The sequence below is a fragment of the Macaca mulatta genome, chromosome 6 (assembly GCF_049350105.2).
Source record: "Macaca mulatta isolate MMU2019108-1 chromosome 6, T2T-MMU8v2.0, whole genome shotgun sequence".
NCBI classification, from domain to species: Eukaryota; Metazoa; Chordata; class Mammalia; order Primates; family Cercopithecidae; genus Macaca; species Macaca mulatta.
In genome coordinates, this window is record NC_133411.1 from 5,022,456 (window position 1) to 5,035,113 (window position 12,658).

Genomic DNA, 12,658 nt, shown 5'->3' on the forward strand with positions numbered 1-12,658 from the left:
GGGACTTGCAGAGAACGTTTCCATTTAGAGCTGGTGAGATCCAGCACTGTCTCATGCAGACGGGGGAGTCTGTGGGAGCAAGAGGAGCCAGGCATGAAGATGAGGAGTGGACAGAGGCTCCTCTAGGGCTGAAAGGAGAAAGAGGACCCCCCACACCTCCAGTCAGTGCTTCTCCCCAAAAATGCATGGGATGCTGCAAATACGTCTATTTGATGAATAACTGGGTGTGACAAACTACACAGGCTCTACGTGGGAATGAGAGAACATTCTGATGAAACGTCGCCCGAGAACTGATACTCAAATCCAACTTAACACTGAGAAAGCTGCGTAACTTACTGGGAACTCGATGTGTCCATTGTGAAAAGAGAGCTGGATGTGTCTTCTCACGGTAAACTGTATTCAAGTTCAACTCTAATCCCTGCTCAGAATCAAATGTCACTAAGTTTGAATCGCTGTATAAAATACTCTTTCCAAACAGATGTGTCCTTGAGAGGCAACACTGTCCATACTCAAAGCCTCTCAGTGTTTTAATTCTCTGCAGCCCATCTCTGTTGCTTTTACAAAAAGTTTTGGCGTTCTGGCCAAAGAAAAATCAATCAGCAAGATTTGAAAAAACCAAATAAATGAAGTAGAATTCAATTTAATATTGAGTATGCATGCATTTTTGTGAACTTAGTGGTATTTTCTCATCGCCCTTTGCTGGGTCTTGGGTAGTCACGGGGTCTCCCCAGTTCTGTACCAGCTGGTTCATCATCTCTAATTCTGACAGCTCTTGGGACACAGGGTGGGTGTGTATGGTACACATCTTTCTGATTGTGCATGATCTGGCTAAATTCTTCTCTAATTTTGAGTCTCCACCCTGGAGCTTCATTCCTGAAGTGAAGCACGGTTTCTGCCTATACATGCAGAGTAAGATTTCTGTAAGCTAATTAGGAACACATTTCTGTTGTGACACTTGGTGGCAATATATGCCACAGTAACATCTGATCCTTAACAAGCGATATCCAGGCTTTTCTAGGGAAAGAAGCAAATATGGACGGAAGCCATCTATCCAGTAAACAGGTATTCATTAACTGGGTCCCAGCTAAGTAAAAACTCGGAATTAATGAATGCATAACCTGCATTCATATCAACCACAAAATTTATGGGTTTAATTTAATATTTATGAGTCAAATAAAATTGCTACAGTGTTGGATGCATAGATTTATCTGTAACCCACACAGTAACCCATTGGGGGTATACATTTACTAAACACCCTACTTTACAGATGAGGAAATTGAGGCCACGGAGTGGCTAAGATTTTATCCAAGGTCACACATGAGAAGTGGAGACGGGTGTCAAATCTAGGCCCCCTGCATTCAAATGTCCATGTTCCTGGCCATTGCAAAGGCATTTTTCTCATCATTTAAGCTCCCTGAGGAGGCACATTCTCATGTAAGCCATCCAGGAGAAGTTCCTAAAGCTGGTGTTAAATTTGGTTCATGCCTTTGTCAAACTGTGGCATGTGGACGAGCTTTCAACCTCTCCCCATAGTTGCTCTTTAATATCGAGGAAGTCCTAGAGGAAAAAGCAAAATTTAAAATATCTAAGCTTTTGATCTTCAACAAACCAGGTGAGAAGTGTTATTATTATTATTATTATTTTCTGTATATAAGCTCTGACGACTTCCTCTTTGATATCTTCCAGTTCTCTTTCTTAATTTGATCCTTCTTCTCAGTCTCAGATTATGCTTCAGTGCAAACCCACGGTCAAAGAGCAAATACTTTCCGTATTCCTCACTATGGGTTTCTTTTCAAACCTCTGCATGCTTCCATTTCCCTTTGTGGCCAGCCTTTTGTAAGGGGTACCTGTGCCCTCAGGTTCACTTTCCCAGCCTCTCCCAGCTCCCTTTGGCATCGGGGCCGCCACCTCTTAGGCTTTGCTCTGAAGGCTCCAGTGGAGGCTGAGGCTTGCCCCCTCCTTGACTTCCTCTTCCGCAGGGTCATTTGCAATTTCCCAGGGGTCTGTCCTTGGCTACTTTGGTTCTGAGCTCTCTTGGGCTCCCTTTTCCTCAAAGACCACATAGAGTGTGATGATTACTCAGTTCTAGATCTCCAAGGTCTCTAGCTCCTGTTCCCTCACCTTGTAATTCCCCAGACCCTGATGCTCGCGGTATCCAAAACCCATCCCCATGTTCCCCAAGCCTGGGCCTGACCCTGCATTTCTGGCCATTGCCCATGCCAAATGCTAGGAGTCATGTTTATCTTTCTCTTTCCCTCAATCCTATCTGCAGTAAAGGCTGAGGTTTTTCTGTTTCCCATAGGACTTTTCCCCTTGATGTTCTGTGCCTTCATTTCCTTTCTCGTGGTCCATTTCCCTACTTAGGCCGCCTTTGTCCATTATAAAAGCCCTTTAATGGCTTGCCTGGGTCTAGTTTTTCTTCTCCCCAGCCTGTGCTTCTGTCTCTGGTTAGAACAGTTCTTTATCTAAAACACAGAGGTGATCTTTCAAGGGGCTTCTGGTTCCCCATGGCCACCAGATGGTGACCGGTTCTTCAGCACCATTGTCTTGCCACTGCCTCCTCTCTTGGCTCCATCCTCCAACACTCTACTTTATTCCTGGGTCCAATCCCAGGTAGCAGCTTCTCTTTCCCCAGACATAGCTCGGTGCCTCTGAGCATGTGACTGTCTCCTCTTTCCATCATCACTTGAAGGGACCTCCCCTGGAAGCACTTCCCAGACCACTTGGGGCTGCATTCTTCACTCTTCCTATCTGAACACCCGCCTTGTATATTCCCTATCACCTGGACGTAGGATCGTCTTAGCTGGCTCTCTCGCCGCAGTGAACCACAAGGGCAGGTGTTGCATCTGATTCCTTCCCTACACATGCCCCAGCAGGGCACATGCCTCAGCCACAGCTGGAGGAAGCCAGTGCTGTTTGCATCCACAAACGAAGGTTTTGATGCCGCCTGTGCTGATTTACTGCTCTCAAATCCAATACCATCTGAGCTTGATTTCCTTTCCCACCTACTTACCTGCCCTATTCCTTCCCAGCCAATGCAGGAGGGAAAACCCCACATCTTCTAGCAGCAAAGGCTATGCATGCCACCAGCCCTGTGGAAGCTGCCGAGGAAACAACCCTTGCTGGCTTGTCTCCCATTCTCCCAGCTGACTCTTCATTCCTGATATTTCCAGTTGAGTTGAACAATATTCAGATTACAGCCAAGAAGCCAAGGGGCCAGCCACATTCATCTTCAGATGACATCCACTGAGAATTTGGCCATCACCTAATGGGGACAAAGCACGTGAGGAGTGGTGCATGGGAGATGATGATATAAAAATGCTAAACCCTTTGGGGGAATGGCTGTACACAAGGTCAAATTTGGTAATTCAAGCTAACACAGTTTGTGGTCCTCTGGAGAAGGCAGTCACCACTCACCAGATGCTCTCAGGGCTGCTGTAGAGCCCAGGGTGTGGGCACCAGGGCCCCGGGAGAGGCCATCGCACATGGGCAGGCCATGCCTGGAAGCCTTGCTGTCTGTTTTTTTTTTTAATTTATAAACAATAGAATTTATTTCTCAGAGTTCTGGAGGCTGAGAAGTCCAAGATCAAGGAGCCAAGTGATTCAGTGTCTGGCAAGGGCTGCTCCCGGCTTCCAAGATGGAGCTTTGCAGCTGCATCCTCTGGAGGGGGCAATCATTGTGCCCTCACATGGCAGAAGGTTGGAGGAAAAAAGGGAAGGAAGAGCATGTGAAGCCCCTTTTATAAAGGCCTTAATCCCGTTCACCAGGAAGAAGCCTTATGACTTAATCAACTCCTGAAGGCCCCATGTCTTAATAATATTACGGCATTAAGAATTAAGTTTTGATGTGAATTTTGGAGAGACACAAACATTCAAACTGTATCACTGCCCATTGCCACCATGGGCTCACGGCTATACAGGGAACATCTCCCGTCCTGAGGACCCTCCAGGCAGGTATGTACTTGGCTCCCAAGCCTCCCTGTAGAGGACGACGTGCTCACAAACAGGGTGTTCCCGATAAGTCCTGCTCTCGCAAACGAAGCAGGGCATTCCCCATAAGTCCTGCTCTCACAAACGAAGCAGGGCGTTGGGGGCCTGTTTATATGTAAACATCTTGAAAATCCAGAAAGTCAGGGAAAGGTCAGAAAAACAACAATGTGTCTTGTGACTTGGCAACATTCCACAAAGGACTGTATAAAATAAAGCGGAGTGCGCCATTCGAGGCGGCCGCCATGTTTGTCTTGTCTTGTGTTGTCTTGTGTGTTCATTCCTTTGTTTAGGAAACACGCGGACCCCAACACCTCCCTGTGGTTCCTCACTGTGTGGAGGAGGAATAGGCCCCACATGAGCCGCTAAGGAGGCCTGGGCCAGAGGTGGGCTTAAGGGGTCAACTCTGTGCCCCCTAACTCTTGGCTCCCTCTTAGCTTTCTGAGGGAAATGAAGGGCACCTTTTCTCAGGTAGAGAGCTTAGCTGACCTCGGCCACCAAGCTCCTAAAGGAAAGAAGACGAAGGATGTAAAGAGGAGAAGACTGACTTATCCTTCTGCAGAACTCTCTCTGCAACAAGAAGCCGTGCTGGCTCTGCTCACAGGCTTTGTGTGTGGCTGCTAAAGTGCTGGTTGACAGCAGCATCCTCTCTTTGTGTGGTTAAAACCAAAGCTAGGAGAAAGTGGCAGAGAGGCCATCCCCTCCAGGAGGTGCACACTGGTCTCATTTTCCCTCGAGTCAGCCCTTCATTTACTACCTGTGTTACTTACCTTTGAAATTATCTGGAATAGTTGAGTCCTTTAACACAACCACATCACAGCCAGTAAAAATATTTTTGTGTCCAATCCTTAACACATAGCACTGGGTCTTTCTGTATAAAATCATGTGGGTTTTCACAATGAATGTTGGCAAAGACTTTCCTGGACCAAATTGGACTGAGGTTCCTCAGAGCCTTCTTTGACCTTGGCCCCTGCCCTTGTGGGACCTGCAGAGACAGCCCAGTTGTGGTCGGAATCCTATTAAGCCAGTTTGGTGAGAATCCCCTCCCTCTAATGTTTGATCACCCTTGCTATCTGCTCACCCTGGCCTACCTTCAGCAACAATCCTATTAAGTTGGTTTAGCAAGAATCTCCCGACTCTTAATACCTCTTCTTGGTAATCTTCCACCCACTGACCCCCCACTCCCCTGCTGGCTGTTGATCCCCACTTTGCTGTGTTTGTGGCTGAACCCCCTCTCTCTCCCATGGTGATAGTTTTGACACCTATCACAATAGTTCTGAAAAAACTCTTTTTTACCATGTTAACCAAACCAGAAAGAATCTGTTTTTCACTGCATATTAACATCTCCAGATGGGTTTTATGGATTTTGCTTGTTAGGAAAATGGTCCATTGTCATCACAACTGCATCACCAAACCCGTTTGACCACAGGCATCTGATCTCAAGGACACACACTTTTTAGAAATGCGTTTTCTTCCTGCTGTTGCATGTAGCTATGTCCTTGTTTCAGCTCCTGGGTACAATTTGATAACATAAAATGTAAATGAAGACACAATTTTCATAGAGGGTCTCTGGTGGGTGACAAGTAGAAGACAAGTCAGTTCCCGCCACACAGGGGAAGTAAGGCCACCAGCACAGAGTGTGTGGATGATTCCGTGTCCGGGAGCAGGAAGAATATTCCTTCCTCCTGTCCATTTTACCTCCTCATTTTCAGTTACAATGGATGTCAATCTAATTTACTGTATAAATGTAAAAGTCTTTTGTATCTTTGCATTTTACAGTAAATCTTTTAAAAAATCTGTTAGGACAATACACAATATTTCTCCAACTCAAGACTGCCCCCTCACACATACAGATGTGCACACGCACACACACACACACACACACACACAAGCACAAAGCAAAAACAAGTCCTTTTTAAATAAAAAGTGGAACAATAAATCTTTCACTTCAATTTCTATGAGGAAATTATTCATAATAGGATGGGAAGTTTTTAGTTTGAGTTGGAATATTCTTAAATTGATAACATTAGGTGTTTTTTAGCACCTTTTATTCTGTAGAAATTAAGAGAATATAGTTAGAAATATAAAGCAAAAACCTGGGTTTAACTAAAAGGTATACAGTTGAAGCATTTATTTGAGTAGCTCAAGTCAAAAAGCATCTCTTGAGAAAGATGATATTGCTCTTTTGAAGGTTGTAGCTGAATTTCCTGTAACTCTTTTCAATTCACCTGGAGACTGTTAAATAAATAGACTACCAGCTTACTTCCCCTGGAAATTCTGATTCCACAGGATTTTCATTTTTCAAAGAACATTCTCTAATGATTGTGATGATTGGACGAGTTTGGTAGCCACTGGCCCAGACAAGTTCATGACGGCACCATGAAACTGTTAGGTTGGTGGAAAAGTAATTGCGGTTTTTTAAAAGTAATGGCAGAAACTGCAATTATGTTTTCACCAAACTAATATGTCTATAGTCATGGCAAAGGTTGCTATTCTGCTTCTCATAAACTTGAAGGCTGGTCTGAATTATGAAACATTGTGCATTTATAGTGTCCGTATAGCTTCGAGACTCTGAAGACACTCTAGATCAGGGGTTTTCCAATTATGCCTTACTCAAGACGGCAGAAACCAGGGTGAAGTTGTGGAGGGCGACAAAGGCACCTCAGAAGGACTAAGGTTTCCCTGTCATAAGGCCTGAAAAGCAGAGCATCCCACCATTGAGTATCTTTGTAGCATTCTTCCACTTAGATTTCCTTTGAATAAAAGATTTCCTGGCTTTAAAAATTGTTTGAGAGCAATGATCATCCAGACCAGTGTTACTCAATCCATGTGAAAATGCAGCCTCGGATTCTATGGGTCTCCGCAAGGGTGGATGATCCGCATTTTCTGCAGTCTCCCAGATGATGTTGCTGCTACGGATCCAAGAACCAGTTTGAAGAGCTGGGATCTAGACCAGTGCTGCGGAATAGAAGGAATGCAAACCACACATGTAATTGCAAATATTTTAGTAGTCCCAGAAGAAGTAAAGACAAAAAATAGTGCGACTGTTTTAATAGATTTCATGAAACCGAATTCATCTAACATGTGATCAAGTAAACATGCAATCAATTAAAAACATACCAATGTAGTATTTTATTTTATTTTTGTTTATTCTAAGTCTTTGAAATCTGGTGGGTCAGTTACATTTAAGGCACACCTCAATGTGGATCACTACATTTCACGTGTCCAGTGGCCACGTGCTCTACCCTATTGGAAAGTGCAGAGCTAACCCACACACTGACCCAACGTTTAAATCATTTTCAATGATGTTTCAATATGGTATTTTCAGTCACTTCTCAAACATTTATGAATAACAGGAAACATATCTTCTAAAGTTGTACATTTATCCTCAGTGAGCTTTTTAAATTATTTCTCCCTGTTTAGGCCAAAATTCCTCATTGTGTCTTCCATTCATTGCTTCTAACTCTTGGAGGTGCACAGAACTAAGTCAATATATTTTTTACAAAATATTTTCACATAATGGGAGTCTTTTTTCCCCCTTTTTTGAGCTTTCTCAGATCTTGTCTTATATTACAAAGTCCTGATTTGTTTTTGAGTTATGTTTGCCTATTTTTTATTGGAATATTTTTTGGCCCCTTTTACACTCAGAATGTAGGATCAAGCACCACGTTCTAGCTACTATCTGAGCAGTGCAACATCCTTGTTTTAGCAATGATTCAATCTGGCACGGCTCAGCACTTGTTAAAGCAATGACCCTTGGGGACACCTTTATCTCAGCATCAAGGAGCACCCTGGGCACATCCACCCATGCACCACTGGGACTGTGCAGGGCTCTATCTACCCCAGGCAAATGCTGCTGTGTTCTATTCAGCTCATTGTCTACAACACAAGGACGTTTTGGATGCAGGTCTCACCATCCACGGAAATCACATCAAGCCTTATGCCAGGCAAAAATGTGGACAGTATTACCTCAGTGCCCACATCCTAGTGATGACAAATTCCAGCTTGGCCTTGATCCAATGGCTCATATCCTTGGGGAACTGTCTTTCAATATTCTTTGAACCCCAGTAAGGCATCTCAATTGCAATAGCATGCCATCTATGTGCTTTCCTCACGCCCAGAAGAAAAGAACGTGATATTTGCCAGTGTGTTGCAGACATTGACTGTGTCTACGCTGTTTTTCTTATCTAGAAATCAGTAATCTTGTCCCAAAAGACGAAGTTCACCCAACCTGTGTTTGTGAGGAGCCCAGGTAGACACCAGAGATAGCCGCCCCTTTACTTCTTGTTCCTAGACTGACCCATTCACCTCTGACCCAGGTTGACGTCCAGCTTCCTCTTGAGCACAGTCAGAACTGCACTTGCTCCTCTGAGCTATCCTGTCTCTGTGCTACCCTGTGGCTGCTCAGAATGTCTTGCAACATATTCACAATGTCCTTCATACGTTATTTTTGGATTCCAGGATATAATTTGTCCAGGCCCAAAGCTAAGACCTCATTTGCAGTTTGAAAGATCCCTTCTTACAAACCCTTTACCTCACTTGGACTGCAATTCCCTATTCCAGTCCTTATTTTATCTATGTCTTCCAATCCAAAATATCTTTAACTTCAAGAAAGAATATGAGGGCAGATTAGAAGCAGAGGAATTTGGTGTTTTAATCCTCTACATACGTATAAAGAATGCTATTAACAATAAGCAATGCATGGAGGTTCTTTTCTTTCCACTACTTTCTTGGTCCTTCTTCCTAGTCCATGAATTCATCTAATAAACATTTTAATGAGTGGTTATTATGTGGTAAGAACTGTTCTGATCACTGGGGGTCACAGAAATGAAGGAAACCACCATGGTCCCTTACTCCCAAAACTTAGATGCTACTGGACTCTCAGCCACATGGGAAGTGGAACATGCTATGTTCTGGCCCAAGATTCTAGGGATTATTGAGTAATTACCACGGAAATGGGGAGTTTTTAGTACTTTCTTTCCCCCACATTGGCTAACACCCCCAAAATGGTGTTAATGATATGCCACATGGTGATTTTCTCATCTATAATATAATATGGCCCAATACATGCTATCCTCTTGTGTATTTATTTACTGTAGTTAGAAACAGGGAGGATAGTTACTGGAAGACATCCATAGAAAAAAAGCATCATTCTTCATTTGTCATTAGATTTCTCTTGGTTTACTAAGATTTGGGTTCCTTTAGGTCTAAGGCTAAGGAGACTTGATGAAATGGTCCATTTTGTGATATTAGCCTTTGGCTCTTGTATCCACTATGGCCTCCTTAGTTAAGTTTGAAATTTGAAGTTTGGAGGTGGTTATTTTATCATTTTGCAGATATTATGTAACAAAATCATATTTTATAAATTTATTTTCAAATCACATTTGAGATACATATGAAATGCAATATGAGGTCAAAAATTATATAACAGCTATCAAAGACCCCTTTGACTATCTGTGTTTTTCCTTTTTTGATGTTTCTTTAAAATTTATCAAATAAACATTCCTAAAATAGGGGTGGGGGGCATAGAACTTCCAAGATGGCTAATTTTACTGGGTTTTTTATTCAATAAAAAAATATTTTCTGAAAATGTTGTGACTATATGACTTCAAGTTATGTGTCACTTGGTAGTTTTATGAATTCAGTGATAAAGAACTAAAATCCTATTCGAGGCTACAATTTTATAAAGCAGGATGTTGTATAATGTAAGAGATCACAAAATCACTCAATAAATGATTAATATGCCAACATCAATCACAAAAGAATAGCAACTATTTTGCCTTTCCTCTTATAGTAGATGAGAAAAGCCACCATGTGGCATATTAATACTTTTGGGGGACATTAGGAAATATGGAGTAAATAAAGGAGAAGGAAAAAGGTTAATAATTTTATTTAAAAGCAGTTTTCTAATTATCTTGCATTCACAAATGTGACATGTTTTATTTTTAAAAAATCACGGCCTTTCTAAAAATGCAGTGCTCTGTATTGTGGTTATAACACCAAGGCGTTACGTGGGCAGATGCAAACATTTCAACATTCGGATTATGAGTAGTGCTGTGATCCTATGCCAAACTCAATCATATCGTTTATTTCAAAGTAATGTCTAGAGAGGGGGCCCAGCAGGGAGTATGGCTTCCCCTGACGTTGCTGGAGAGACTCCGTGGACCGATGCAGGGGGCTGGATGGTCAAAGACAACTGGAGTGTTTGCTAAGGATGTTGCCTACAGCCCACCTTTTTTGAAAGTGAGAGGCCCACCAAAGCCTTATGGCTGCAGACGATGGGCAAAGTAGGAGACAGAAAACACATAAAGGAGAGAATACCCCAATTTGGAATGTAAGCAAATTTAGAAAGAAACCAGAGTTACAGGCTTAGTTAACAGAGATGAGATTCCCATTTAAGTTTGACTTTTTACCATCTGTGAATGCTTTAAAAATGTATACGTGTGTGCGCACACGTGTATATGTGTGTGTGTCTAGTGGGGTTGAATATATATATATACACACACACATATATATATACACACATACATACACAACCACACATATACATGCATACACACACATCATAGATTTATGTGTCTGCATTATATTCACTGTTCTTTAACAGGCTTGTTTGCTGTGAGAAGCATTATATAGAACATGCCATTCTTTTCAAAATTTAGTGTTTTGGTAGCCTGAAATAACACACAACACATCCATAGAAAATAACTACTGATTGTCTACATAGTTCTATATTCTGCAAGTACCCTTTACATTACTGTGCAAATATGTCCAGCTTAGTGTTTCCAGGAAGAGAGAGACAGAGAGAGTGAGAAACAAAGAGAGAGAGAGAGAGAGAGAGAGAGAGAGAGAGAGAGAGAGTTAATTTTGCCTTCAGCGTGTTTCTAGTGTATGCATACAACCTTAATAGTCTTTTATTTTACTGAGTATAAGAGTATCAGTAACATGACACATATTGTTAGCACTACTGCTCTGAAATTTGGTTTGCTTAGAGTTCATTTCCATGAGGCTGGGCCTGGACCTCTCACTGGGGGACCTGGCTGTAGGAGGCATTGAGGGTGGGGAACCTCATGGGGCTAGGGGAGGACAGAGTACTGCGTGTTCCCAAGAAGAGTTTATAAATATTCTTTCAAAATTGTCTAGCACATTCAAAGGCATTTTTAATATTGCTTTAATTTAATATTGGCACAGAGAAATGTGTCTTCACAGTATTTTCCCCTAAATCCGTGTTTGTAGCGTCTAACACACAAAGGGTAGAAACAGAAAAAAAAATGTCAGCTATGCCTTTCATATTCCGAAACGAGACCTTATATAGATGTAGAAAGTCATGTTAAAGAGGTTCATACACATAAACTCACGCATCTCACATATCAGGGTCAGAGGTGTACAATCAGAGGCAGCTTTCAGTTGAAGGGGCCAAAAAGAGATCATACACTTTATTCCGTCCTTCTTTTATCTCTAACCCCCACCCCGATCCCCATCCTCTAGGACACAGGAGCCAGAATGACCTAAACAGCCAATAGCATTTTGGGGTTAGTCTGACTAGTGACATCCACACTTTCTGAGCATGGATCAGGCCTCTTCTGCCATGTGCAACCCTCGGGGCCCCTCCCAACTGCTCTCTGCATCTCATGCTGACTTGGAGCCACAGGTGGGCTGTCCATCTCAGGACGGCAGGGCAGAACTGGGGCCCTGGGTGGGACACTCCATCTTCTGGTAGAGGACCACCTATTGTCCAGCCTGGGCCAATCTGTTCCCTGCCCTACGTGGGGAAGGACACCTGGGGGGGGTGCCTCCTCATTGGTAGGGCAGGCTCCTCTCAGAATCTGAAAGGGAAATGGAGAATGGACTGTGACTGCCTTTGGGGTCCCCTTCAGTTAGGGCACACCATTCCCTGACTGGACTAGAGGCCTAAGGGAGGAAGCTAAGAAGCCTTCACTTTGGGAATCCACCCTTTTCACAACTTCCCTAGGCCTGGGACCTTCCCAGGAGGTTCTCTGAGGCAGGGTCTGGACAGACCTAAGCAAGGAGGATGGTAGGGTTAGTGATGGAGGTCTTAAAGATGTCCTCCATCAAGACAATTGCTTGGCTTGTTAAGCTAATTTTTTTCTGTAGGAACCTCTTTTGGCACTTCAGTATTTGTCTGTTTCCAGGATCTTCTCTATATTTCTTCTGTGAGAAACACTAACCCCTCCCCAGGCACAAGAATGTCTCAGGGGAAGGAGAGACAGGTCATGTGTTCACAAGGGCAAAAAAAAGGCTACTCGTAATTTACAGTATTATATATACATGTACAGAAATACATACATCCCTTGCAGCAATCATTTCTTGAGTAACTTCTATGAAATTCACCTGTTAGGTGCATTGTAAACTATGAGTTCAGCAAAAATAGATGAATTACTTTGAATTAAATTATAATGTCCACAAAAGGCCACATAAATCTCTCCCCATATTTTGACTAATGAAAGTACATTCAAAATAAATCTCCTTGAGATCCATGATTGTTGCACATTTCAAATAAAAATTTTCATAAACTCTAAAACCATTAAAAATATTGCTCCAGAAGTAGCAGATTAGCAATTAGAATACATTAAAAAGACCAGTATGCTGGTAAAGGAGCCAGCACCCTCTTCCATGGACACTTAAATGCAAAATAGATACCAAAACCAGA